Source organism: Bombus flavifrons, chromosome 1 (genome assembly GCF_040668555.2).
Source record: "Bombus flavifrons isolate JBK064 chromosome 1, iyBomFlav1_principal, whole genome shotgun sequence".
NCBI classification, from domain to species: Eukaryota; Metazoa; Arthropoda; class Insecta; order Hymenoptera; family Apidae; genus Bombus; species Bombus flavifrons.
Genome location: NC_138442.1, coordinates 21,766,146 through 21,779,896, shown reverse-complemented (window position 1 = coordinate 21,779,896; position 13,751 = coordinate 21,766,146). Strand labels below are relative to the sequence as shown.

Below are 13,751 nucleotides of genomic sequence, written 5' to 3'. Positions count from 1 at the left end.
TTAAATTTCTATTATTTCTTCTTTTAGTATTCTTTCTATTATTCAAGCAATATTTATTGGTCGTACCACGATTTATACGGTTTGCCTGCCGAAGTACATCATTGTTACGAGCGAATCTATTACTTCGAAATATTTTCAGCGGATTTAAACATTTTTTTAGGTAACTTTCGCCCTGTTTTAAATTCACTCAGAAGGTATAACCGCGATTCGTTTTCTCCTTGCAACTTGGCAATCGCAAGTTGTAACAAAATACGAGAGCTTGAGTCTGCCACTGCATCGCGATGCAAATGTTACACGTCTCGAAAACGATCCGCGTTTCCTGGAATAAATTCAGATTGGAATGTGCATCGTTCCGACTGCTGTAGACGTCCGGAGCTCGAGTCGAGTTTTTTCTTTACTGAAACTGTTACGGTTATACCGAAGTGCGGCTGTTCAAATGTATGTCGCACACACTGAAGATAAATTGAATTTGCACGAAGGTCGTTCCCGTAGCAGTGTGAAAATGAGAGTTTCGTACGAAATTTCCTAAAAAGCAACATAGCTCTAACAATGACCATTAGAGGTGCGGTAGAAAGGCGTTTGAGATGAAGTTTTTGGTAAACGCGTTTGAATATTTTCTAAGAATCTGCAATGTTTGGTCCAATTGAACGAGAAATGCCGAAGTAAACAGAATACGTTTTACCGAGAACCTTCGGAGAAAGGTTTTAAGCTACAGGAAAGAACAGTTCGAGGCGTGTTTAGGAGAATTCGTTTGTATTTTTACGTAGAATTTACAATCGAAACTATTTTCAAAGTAAGAAGATACGTACCTTCTTATTTTTTGAAATTAAAAATGAATTCCAAAAATGTGTATATCGAAGACTAATCTGATAATTCGTAATTATTTTACTTATTCTTTCTTTTACAAGAAGAAAAAAACATTTTTTCAAAGAAATTGAAGCGGAGAAAGCAGACTATTTGAACTAGGGAATACTCTCGAGATACTGCGGCGAGGAACGTTAAACTCGAAGTACAGAATTGCTCGTCAAAATGTTTAACTTTCCGAACCTCTCGACTTTTTATTCAGTTTCACCTTACAGGCTTTTTAGTATCATCGCCAATTTTTCTAAGTGCTTGCCACTTCTTTTCCTATCTCGAATATCGCCTCTCGTATCTATAAACTTATCTATATATCTACATCGGGTATTCTAAAATTACAATAGTTTTATCATTATGTGACAGAAAATTTCTGTGGCCTCTTCCGCTGCTTCGTTTTATTTCGCAAAATTTACCCGACCCTCGGTAACTACCAAAATTCTACTAAATCCCTCGGTTACGTTTTACTGAATTCTTCGTACGATAGGATATTCGATAGCACGAAGTCCGCTAGCAAAATATTCAAAGATAATTTCCATCTTCTTTGGGCTTGGAACTTTTCTATCGTTTCACCGTAGACTGTACTCAAAGCTCGATATCTTTTCTCTGTAAAACCGGCACTTTCGTGGAAACGTATCTTTTACGCAGAAAAAGTTTCGAGACTATAACGCCGTATTTCGCAGGAATATTTCATTTTGAATTATCTCTTTCTGTATAAAGTTGTACTCTATGAAAAGCTCGTGTCATTAATAATAACTGACACGTGAAATTTTATCCTGGTACCAATTTTGTTGGAGATAGTTTCAATTTAATAGGTTTACACGAATTGAAATTAACTGAAACGAAATGCGTTATGGTAAATCCATGTAAATGGACGATATATTAGCAGACCATATAGCTGCATGAAATTTCTTGTATAAATGGTCGAGCTGTTGGCCCATTTAATTTGAAATGATCCGATAATACCTGACTGCGTAAGTAGAATAGCGCCTTATATAACCAGACGCGCTGAATGCCTTCATAGCACAGCCCAGCAAATAGAATACTGAGATATATGCCAACAGATCGCTATTGAAAGCAATTTTGACAATACGTTGGTATTCGAATCTTGATTGAAATATATCTTTAACTCTTTCACGGTGCAAGAAAATGATATACAATTTACAACGGGCGTTTGATAAAATAATTATTTCTTTATTGTCAAGTTTTCTTATATTTGCCAGATACAAGAAATGTATATCTTCTGTATTTCATACAGCGTATCGATCAATTTTAAGAATAACATAATCAAACTTTTATTATATATTATATTATACATTTAATAGTATTATATATATATCAAACCTCTTCTTGCAGCTTCCGAAAATTTCTCCTGCACTACATCGTATTAGAAGATCAAATATAGCAAAGTGCATATAATATAACAAACGTGTAATAAATGAGACGCATTTGGATTATCGTATCAATCTGAAATGGTATCGAAAGTATAAAGTACAAATTTTATTCGATGCTATAAAATGAATATTTCATTCTACGTATGGCAGACGCATGATTTTCTATCGATGCGTAGAGTATTAATAATTTTCGACACGACTATTGGAAATCCTTCGCTTCGCAACGCAATTCGATGCGCAAATTGCACGGATTAGAGAATCGATTACACAGCCATTAGGCAATAATTTCGCCAATTTTTAATCCGCTAACTGAGCCATTATATGCGTAATTAATTAAGTCCAGATCCAAATTGTTAATAGAACTTTTGAATCACCTGACAGAGAAACTGCGAATTATTAAACATACTGTGTTGTTGGTGTTTCTGTGGAACGTTAAAGGGCTGCGCTCGCGCGCTTCCTTGCTTGCCGCAATAGGGTGAACGCTTAAAGGAAGTTCGCTGTATGTACACCTTGCACACCGAACGAGTCGAGCTTTCTGTAAACTGTATGGAAAGCAAGAGAACTTGCTACCGAACATTCTCCTCATCAGTCGGCAGGGCTTATCGTTTAATGCAGAGTCTGCGTTAATGTGGACAAGGTCTTGACTGATTAATCCAAGATGCAGTCCTATCTCAGTTCCTCTCTACTGTTATAGTAATTTTCAAAGACCTGTGTTTCGAATATTGTCTCCCTGTTGGTCACATTCGTTTTCTGAGCTATCGTTCCGTAATGATTTCTTTGATAGTGTGGTATCGGAAATATATATATTTATTATTATTACGATGATGATTTATTTACAATAAATGGATTGTGCAGACGTTGATTAAACAGAAGAACGATGATTGTTTAAAGTGAATCACAATAACGTACTTTAATCTAGACAACTCAATAGTTAATTTGCAACTCTCGTCACAACGGATCCAACGCTCTCTCTCTCTCTCTTTCTCACGCGGACCTCACTCTCACGACAACGCTAGCAACACTATCTCGACAACGCAACTCGCGCTCTCTGACTTCTCGATTCACACTCTCTGGCTTCTCCACTGACACTGACTGTTCTAGCATCCCTTTGTCTTTTCTTAGGCCCACCACGCACGTGTTCCGCAAACACGTGCCCAGGCGTGGCCAGGGTCGCGTAAGCCTTTTTTACGAAACTACTCAATCGAAGGACCGACGACATATTGTTGGGCTCGACGACGCCTCGGCTCTCGCGACATTGTTTATGGTTTATCCGATATCTCTTAGGCCTTTTTGTCCACGATATTACAATAGCAATGAGTGACATTTGGAGATTCGTAAATCCTTAATAAATCGATTAATTACACGAGTATTCGGGAATGAAAAGATTTTTTTCTTTCGCGGGTTAAGATAATATTTTTTAAGTTTCGATGGACTGTATCAAAATATTTTTTATTTTTGTTCTTTAATATAAAAAATAGGAGTAAAAATTGTGATATTCTTCTTGTTGAACAGTATATATTGTATTGTAATTCATATTATCACAGCCTTAGGGTCAATTTTGTAGAAATTCTAGCAAAGTGACAATATACGTAATGAACAACTGCAAATGAAAACGCATGGAAAATTTGAGGACAGTAAAAAGAAAATAACTGTACAAGATATGGTATTTGATTGGTTGATTAGTGCTTACCAACGAACCAATAATGAATAGATGGAACATTTGTTATTGGTTTTCTAATAAAATCGGTCGAAATCAGTGTTATCCTTCTCAGAGTTTATTTAAGCGACGTTTGAAAGAGGTTACACGTTGTTTCTTCATGCAGTATTCAGAACATTCCACCAACGATTTAGAACTAGTTTAAAGGTAATGTTGGTTAATCTTCATTCCTGCGGTTACTTTATTATTTCTTCTCTAGGAAGAAGTAGAGTGGCTATTTTGGTTTTAATTCGAGCTATTTTTTTTATAGAAATCGTTGAAAAAGTGTCTCTGTGAAAGCTGAATTTCTCAACGTCAATTCCCCATAAATAAAGAGAATTAAATAAATGAAATATTCTTTTCGAATAGTTATATTTTCTGTTTTGCTTGCTTTGCTCGCGATTAATCATACAAATACCATGGAGCAGAATGTTGCAACGAATATACTAATTAATCTTCAAAAATGAAACGAACGTTTCAGTAAATTATTACACGGTAAATTAATTCAACAGAAGTGACGAGGGTTTGAACGCAAATGTTACAGCCTTCGAAATTTCCTTTGTTCGTTTTCGGTGTATTATCGACGAAAATTAAATTCGCCCGTAAAACTTTGCCAGCTGGAAAATTCGATTTTACCGAGACGCTCGATCAACGCGCCGCGCGAGACGCGTCTCTGGGTAAATAAGTCGCGAAATTGAAATCGAGACGAATTTGCGATCTGAATCTTGTGTTTGCATAGGAGAATGTTATTCCGTTAGGTAAGGATTCCTTTAATCGACGACGATTAGTTAGGGTCGATGGTGATCGAAGGTTTAGCTGTTGGAAATTACATCCGATGATAGCATCGATTTACACCTGAAGATTGTATTTCACCGCTATTTGCAAAGACGAGTTTATTTTATTCCCTATGGAATTTTCAATTATTATTTCGTAATTATTAATACATTTCCGATTTACGTCCTTCTTTATGAATATTCTAAATATTATTTTACTTTACCGATGTTCCGACGATTGATGTATAAAAAAGTCGCGTTACTAATCGCATTAATTATCCATCGGGTGTAAAATTTAATAACAAGAAATTCGAAGCCGAAGCAATTGAGGAGACAACTATATCGAAGAAGTATATCCAATTATCGCGACGCTTTATCCATTATAGCTTGATTAAAGTCCTCAGAAAGCAGTGCAATTTTCCGATTCATTTAGTCCATCTTCCAAGAACGTATCAGTCCGTACCTTCCCTACAGTTTCAACGTTCGAACGATTTTACCAGCTCGGAATCATTCGTTTCTTTGCAGGATTGTTGCTCGGGAAACGTTTATCAGGCGAAAACGTAGGAAGGTGCAAGTTGTTTAGAAGGTGAACGACCCGAAGCTCTAGCTGATAAATAAATTTCCTCGAATTCCAACACTAGCGAGATGTTCTAACGAAGGCCTCATCTTTTCCGGGAATACCACGCGCTTAACATCCTTTCTTCGTTGCTTTTGTCCGTGGAATCGCATTCCCGTTGCTTCTTTCATTCCAGCGATATCTCCTTTTTTCGCCGTTATTCCACCGCGCACCGCTAAGATCCATTGTGAAAGTGCCAAGTATTAAGGGGTCTTTCTCCGTTTCCTTACCTCGCTGATTCGTTCTCGTGTTCTACGTTTACCACTCCCCTTTTCGATTTCCAACGGATAACCATCCTGATCTTGTCTTCGTATCGTTATCGCCTACGTGCATTCAGAACATCACTTTTCGCTGCTGATCCGATTTTCCCTCTCGCGAGTATCCTCTCGTTGGCCGGAATGCTTATTCCATGATGCCTCTTGCCGATAATTTAACAAATTGTAAATTAGCTTGCAAATTAAAGATTAAAGTACAAATTGGAGGTTAAAATTATGGATGGTAGATGTGTATTAATAATTCATACAAATTCGTATTTTTATAAAAGTAAAAATCTGTTTTATATATCTTTGGATTTGACGCGCGTTCTGTGTATTTTGGTATCTTCGAATTGATGGTATAATTACCATCTATATAGAATCTATATCGAAAAAATCTATATAGAAAATATCTAAATAGAATCTATATAGAAAAAAAAACGGAGAATTTAAGTGGAACATTTTTTTATCTACTGAATATTGTAGCAGCTACTGTACCTTCGATTGTTTATACATTTTTGCATATTAGGTGTACCGTATCGCACGAATGTATAAAATCCAATTGATTAAGTCGACTGTGGATCGAGAAATAGCGTAACAGCGTGAAAACGTTGAAGCTTTAAAAGCAAGAGTTACAGAGTGAAAAATAAACATAGTGTCAATATTGAAGTTTTGAAAGTAAAAACCAACTAGAGGATGGAAAATGGTATACCAGTGGCAATATTGAAGTTCCGAAAGTAAATTCCGAATAAAACAGCTTTGTAGTGCTTTCTATTTGCTTATATCTTCTGTAAATATAAAAACAGTTTCTACGATAAGTCTTGATAAATGGAGTATCGACTTGTAACTTGTAACTTACTTGGTAATCGATCTCTATGTGGCTAATACAGGCAACGACATCATTGAAGCGGTATAATCCCACTTGGAGACATCGAAACTCAAAGGTTGAATGTTACAATTCTGTAAAAAAATGTCGATTTCACTGAAATTCTTGTCGCGTTTATATCTTCAAACGCAAGAACAATAGAAAGAAGACTCGACCTGGAAACGTAACACTCTCGCGTCGAATCCTATCGAAACGGATTGCAGAATCATTAAAAAAGAAGAGACGATAACGAGAGGCAAACGAATGAGTAGAGTATTCACCTTTGTTGGGTGCAGAATTAATTAAATTAATTTGCACGTCGGACAAGCTTCCAACCTCCAGTTTCAAATTCTCTCGTCTCGGCGTTCAATTTTAAACTACGGTACAACACCGTTCCCCCTTTTCTCCTCCGGTTGCATATAAAATTACGAGAAGAATGGCAATGCAATCTGAAAATCAGAGGGAACGTTTAATGAATTACGTGTTGCAGCGGTGATTACACGGTACGGATATCGTCGCGTTCGTAAATTAAAGTATGAAATCGAATGACACGGACCGCTCGTCGAAAACCATAATTCATTTCAGCCCAGATATTTCAATTTGGGATTTCCGATTTAATCAATTTGATTCCGGCAGGTGAGAATTTTAATTAAGCGTTGGAGTACGTGAGAAGTGAATGGATAAACAGAATCTGAAGGCGGCTGGCCAGGTCGGTGCGGGTACCTTGTTCGTTTAATTCGGTTACATCGGTGCTTAACTGGAAACGCAAATAGAAACCGAGTATCCTACTGACCCGGTATCGACTGTTTCCGTTTTTATTCGTCCCAGTTTCGCAACGGCGTCATTTATAAAATTCAGTTGCACTTCGCGAAATCGTTCTAATAAAATTTACCAGCTGCTCGCCAAAGGTTCGATAGCTTTGCAAAAATTTCCCTACAAATTACGAGCGAAAAGAACATTTTCTGTCGTGTTCGAAATTCTGTGCCTTGTTTACGCGAAGCTTGCTAGATCATTGAAATAGAAAGGAGAGGCTTGAAACGATCCCGAAAGCCCGCTCACGTATACGGAATATTGCATGGTAAATGCGTCACGCACGGCAACTTTATTGACGTTGACGTGAGAGGAAAGAACAAAAGCTACCATGGCGAAAGTAAAATGCTTCTTCAAGATGTAAAACATACGCTAGGACGGTGTACTGGCAACAATGAAGCTCGTATCTGGTTTCGAAACGAACCGCTCAATTATAATAGACGATTCTCAAAATTGCGTTGAAAATTCTCTGCGTGATTTTGCACGTAATTTTCATATCTGTTTCAGTTATCTGAAAAAGATAGGATTTCGCGCACAACATTCGCGCTTTTGTAACGTCGTTTACAAAGAAGTAGAATGGGCAGAATTTTCTTTCGTTGGAGAAAGAAAATATCGAATAACGGAGAATAACGGAGAGAAACTTTTAATAGAAACAGCGAGCAAACGATTGTGGTTGTAATTTCAGCTCATTTCGTGAAAATACGTAAAACAATACAGGGAATAAACTTTCATAAATGCTCGGAACGCAACAACGATGGACGATTAACGTTCGCCGGTGACGTCGACTCGGCTTTATCAATTAGTTTAACATTAATCGCTTTCGAAGCGTTCCACGCAATTTATATTTGCCGCTTGTTGAAGCAGTTACTTCAAGAAAAATTCTACACCTTTTTCTTTTCATATTTCCGTGACCTGGAGACCGCTGTTACGAAGAAAATAGAATTTAGTGAAAAAAAATTGAAAATAAGGAGAGGTCCATATTGTCGTGCCCTTGAATATAAATTTTGTTTTTTGGGTTACAAGGTCTAGAAACAAAAGAGCTACAAGTAGATTTCTATTGCTGTTTCTTGTAGCCCTCAGCTAAAGCTACACACCAAGGTAAACTTTTTGCTAATGTCCTTTGCTGTAAATATATGTACGTGCTCCCTATCATCCTTCTTCTAGTTGTATCGTAACACTGAAAGAGTGAGGATCTGGATCAGCATACACTATACCTGTACTTATACCAATATTTATTTCAATATATTTTTCTATTACAAATTCATCCACTCGTTCCTCTATCAGTCGACCTCGACACTCCTCGACGAAAAAAATTTAACTATTCCTTACGTACATACAATTTCGGTTCGTTCAATTTCAAATAAATTTCGGCTTTAGGAAATTTCGACCTATTCCTGACGTTGGATTCTCCATTGTCAGATACTTTTCGATTCTACTTCCAAGCATTTCTCGCGTGTTTAATAACGAGAAAACGAAGGATGAGTAAGAATTAAACGATAATTAGACACTTAATCATTAGCAACATTTGAGGAAAATCGTGTGCGATAAAAATCGTGTGCGATAAAAATCGTGTGTTTCGTTTCGTAAAACGATAACAATTTCTGTTTTATATTATTTTATTGAATTAGGTATGATTCATTTCCTTATATTTCTATCATCACGTTCGTGCATAATTCAATAAACTAATATAAAACAAAAAAACATTGTGCGTCTATTATTTCCTTATAAAACGAAAGAAACTTTTCGGACAACCTAATACATGTTGCAGCACGCATAACATGCTGCTACGAGAACTGTCTCCATTGATTTTACCAGTCTCCAGCTATGGTTTTGTTCTATCCATCCAACCGAACGCGGTTCTATTCTTCTTGTCCGTTCAGGCGCGTTTTTATTCTATCATTTCGATTAGACACGGTTCTGACACAGTTATCCGTCCACGCAAGATTCTATTCCGGTCATCTACCCAAACACAGTCACATTTTTCTTGCCCGCTTACCTACAGTTTTATTCTGCTTGTCAAGTCAGGCACAGCCCCGGTGCACTCGTTCGTCCAAATGTTTCATTTCATTGTAATGGAAACCAACTTCCATCCCGTCCATTCAACGGTTTTAATTAAAGTTTCATTACAACCAGTCGTTTGTCACTCCAATCCTTGGAATAATAGAATATTTTCAACACGACCAAAGAGTTAAGCTTCGATATACAAGGAAATTTATTTCACTGAAACTCTTTCTCTTTTATTTCGCTGATCGTTAAGTGGCAGGTATTGTGCATTTACGGGGAATTTGCCAGTGTAAAATATCCAAAGTATACAGCTTTCCGTTATATTTGGCAAGTAAAACAATTTTTTACCGAGTTCTGCTTTCACTATAGGGAACTCGATGGTAGAAAATTGCGCAGAATGCACGCAATACGAAGAAACGCGTAAGATAATAAAGTATAGCGCTTTCTATAATACTAGACAATAATAATACTGCTAATAGGTAAAACAATTTTGTATCGAGCTTCTGTTTCCCTAAGTATATTCTCAGAGGTATGAAGTTGCATAAAAGTTCACAGTCTATCGACAAGACAGCGATTAAAAATCGGTGTTGCGGAATGCCGGCGATTGACAAAGCGAAGAGGACGAACGGCAAAGGTGGACCGCGAAAATACGCGATTCCGTGTTGATTCTGCCGGAATCCGGATGCGTTTTGTTCGGGGTAAAAACAAGAATTGAAAAAGGAGAATCGGAAGGGAACATCTGCAAGGGTAAAGAGTGGGGTTCCATTTGTTGATCTAGAGACCCTAAAAGGTCGTGGACGGGTTCGGCCGAGCGGCTAAACGAATAAATGCCTAAGGGACAGTGGTCAGACGCTTCTGTCCAAGTTCCACGCGTTCCAGGAACTGATTATCAACTCTACTCTGGAGATAAATCAAGCTGCAAGGGTCTGACTTCCGAGAGACTTTGTTCCTGCGATGCTTCGTTTTTGTCGATTCTCCGATTACTCGTCGATCAAAACATTTAAATTTCCCAACTGAACTCTTTACGTAGATTTCTCTTTTATTATTTCTCAGTGAAAATAAGAATAAAATCATGAGGTTTATTACCGTCGATTCTTATTTTCATCTTTACGAGCTTTTCGTTTCCCAATATCATGTTGATATCATTTATGTATATTGTAGTATCGTGGACAGATTGCCTAAGAAACATCGGGTGACCCATAAACAATGTTGCAAGAAAGCCTAAGTGCCGACAGGCTGAAAAGGTCGGGAAACTTCAATGGGCCAAACGGCCTATCAATGTGTCGTCTGCCCTTCAGTCGAATAGTTACGCGGAAGTTGATTATGATCGCGGTCGGTTACGGAACACGTACGTGGTGGGGGTATGAGAAAAGACAAAGGGACGCTTAAGGGAGAAAGACGAATTAATCGGCAGTCGTTAACGAAGAGTCGAGTTGCGAGGAGTCGAGAGTTGAGTTGCCAAGTTGTTACGAGTTGTAAACTATTAGTTGTGAGTTGTGAATTATCTATTTAGTTGTCTTAGTTATGGCACATTACTGTATTTGGTTCGTGTTAAACAATCATCGTTTCCTGTTTAATCCATTGTAAATAGATCCGTCTATCGATAAACTTATCATATAGGATAGAAATCATTGGAAACCCTAATTTCTAATATTTCTGAATAAATAAATCATATAGTATATTATCAAGGTTTTCGGACATTTTTCTTCGTGCGTTAAGTTTTTTTCTGCAATCTCGCTGTTCTCGTGGAATTGCTTTTGCGAATTCCAGTTCAACAAAGTGCAGATGCTGTTTGCAGGAGATTCACTCTTTTTCAATTTGAAAGCATAGAGAATTACGACCATAGGACGATCGAAATTTTTCTACTGAATTTTGAGATATTGCTGATCGAGGTGGAAATTGTTCGTTCGCGTCTATTTGTAACGGTAATCGGATTTTTTCATAAATATTATTACTTACCGAAGTGTGAATAATTCCGTATTTATTTGTAACGATAACTGGATTTTCGAATAAACCTTATTTACGACTTATTACAACCTTCGATCGAGATTTTTTTCATCGACCTCCGTTTTATTATACATCTACTTTGTTTCATTGACTTGAAAAATTGTAGGACGTGCCTCGAGTCGCGACTGATTTATGCGTATACTGTACAGAAGATATTCTCCAGACTTTCGTACTTCTAGAGTTACAAAAATTTTCTTTATCGTAGTCTAAAAGTTCTGAAATAGAGAAGAACAAGGATCACAGTTCTCGTATTTCTTCGGACACGTTATTCGTACTAAACAAGGTTGCTATTTCTAGGATATACTCGCTTTACCATAGAAGAAGTATACAATTTTTTACACCCTCTCGTAACTTTAAAATAAAAATAACTATCGTAACTAAAATCACAGACGAGGGACAGAGTGGATCTATCTTCCTCAGAGATCTCGTATATTCGTGTTCCGAAATATTGACCATGCAGTAAGGTCTGTAATAAAATTAGTTCTAAAATTTTCTACTAATTTCATCCTTTTCGTTTCTATTTTTAATTTCATTTTTACATATATGTATATTTTATTAATTTTTGCCTGCCGGCTACAAAGTAAGATTGATTTACATAGATTTCTCATTCACGCTCTCATTCAACCTCGATAATTTCATTATTGCATACTATAATGAAATTGTAAATTAATCATTATTCAAATATGATACATAATTGAAATTAAAATTAAATACGAGAAGTTATTCCCTTAGAATATCAATGCAAATGCATAGAATAATTTAGGGATTTCTCACAATTTTCTAGTTCTAGTTCTCTAGTTTTTCTCTAACTATCGTAATACTTCGCAATAATCGATACACTTTCTTAACTATACGATATTATAGTAATACGTATTTAGAAATTCCGAGTACGTACTGTGGTTCGGTGTAAATACATTTAAGAGGAAACTGAAAAATATCGTGACATTCCGATGACTGGATAGTCCCAATTTCGAATTAAGCAAAAAGTGCTTCTTTCCTTTAAGAGTCGTGAAACAGGCGCAGGATAGTGGGCCACGATTCCAGAGATCGATGGATCTTTTCGTGCACGCATTTTGGTGAGCATGCCAAGAGGAATAGGAAATCGAACTGTCATCACGCAGCCAGCGACCGTATTTTTACGTGTCCACAAAGAGCCAGTTCGATATTGCTACTTCAGAAATGATGGCCGCAGTTCCTTTCTCACGAAGGCGCGCCTTTCGTCGATAAATTGAGAATAATATATCGCGCGATATATTTTTTCTCCTATGAATAATTCGTCAGTTGGTTCGACGTCGTAAACGTGCGATCTGATGCACTTTGTTACCCCGACTTCTCGTTCGTAGTATTTTTCATCTTCGAAGTTATGAAAAGAAAGTTCGATTAGTTGGATGGTCGGCGGACAATTACATACATCTTTATAACTCAAGTTATTTTTCATCGAATTGACCATCAGCTTTTCCCGAAGTTTACATATTATCTTTGACGTTGATTTATAGACAATAAAATATATCAGAATAAATCAGCACTGATATTAAATACGACATGATTTATTATTTAAAAGAAGTAACGATATACGTACATAAAAATGTAATAGCTACGTTTTATGAAGTATAGAATAAATTCTTTTATTTTTACACCAATATTAGACTTTAATAAGCAGTAAGATTAGTTTTACTTTACAATTAAAACTCGTTAATGTTTTATTAATGATATTTTGAGTAATATCTTTTTTTCCTATTGTTTTGATATTTATAAATTAACGTAAAACGTGTTAATTTTATTTCGACAGAAAGTTGGTGTGCTTCATCGCCCGGCTACAAGTAGTATGACCCCGTTCGTGGTCAGGAACGAGTCAAGTGGAAATTGCCCGGTTCTACACTGGCAACGAGTAAGTAGAATGCCACTATGACGTATTAGACAAACTCGTACGGATTTATAATTGACTTGAGAACGTGTATTCTTGTTTTTAACCGAGTTTTTTCTTTAACTAAAAATAACATATTTTTCGTTTGAAGACTGACTGAAATATGACGTAGAAACTTTAAACTAGCTTATTTATTTTTTATGAAAGTAACATGAGAAAATATGAAAGTAACATGAGAAAATATGAAAGTATACTATATTCTAAAATATTCAGAAAAATATACAAAGAAGGCTGGTTCAAATTCAGAAACCAGTTTATTTAAAATAAAACTTAGCTATTTTGAAAAAGCAGAAAGTAGCATGAAATAGCTATTTTATGTTTAAAAAGGGAATACTATTTTATCGTAGTAACGAAGTATTCTTGCGTGGCCTGCGTTCACAAAGCATGTCATTATTACAATAACTAATCGAAACGATTAACAAAGCAGAATCTTTTATCACGTTGTTTTAAAAATTAAAGAAATAAAAACAAAGGCGAACAGAATATCATTGAAAAGAAAATTCGATTCTTTCACAAATTACTGTAATACTAATCGTTTAAATGACAGAAAAAG

General features: G+C 36.3%; 1 long non-coding RNA gene across 1 annotated transcript in view; it reads left to right on the top strand.

The window, feature by feature from the left end:
* Positions 1-13,751, top strand: part of LOC138181675 (uncharacterized) — a 64,702-nt gene that overhangs the window by 45,724 nt on the left and 5,227 nt on the right. Inside the window, exon 2 of the long non-coding RNA XR_011173574.1 lies at positions 13,064-13,162. This is a non-coding gene — a long non-coding RNA (uncharacterized LOC138181675). The remainder of the gene's footprint in view (positions 1-13,063; positions 13,163-13,751) is intronic.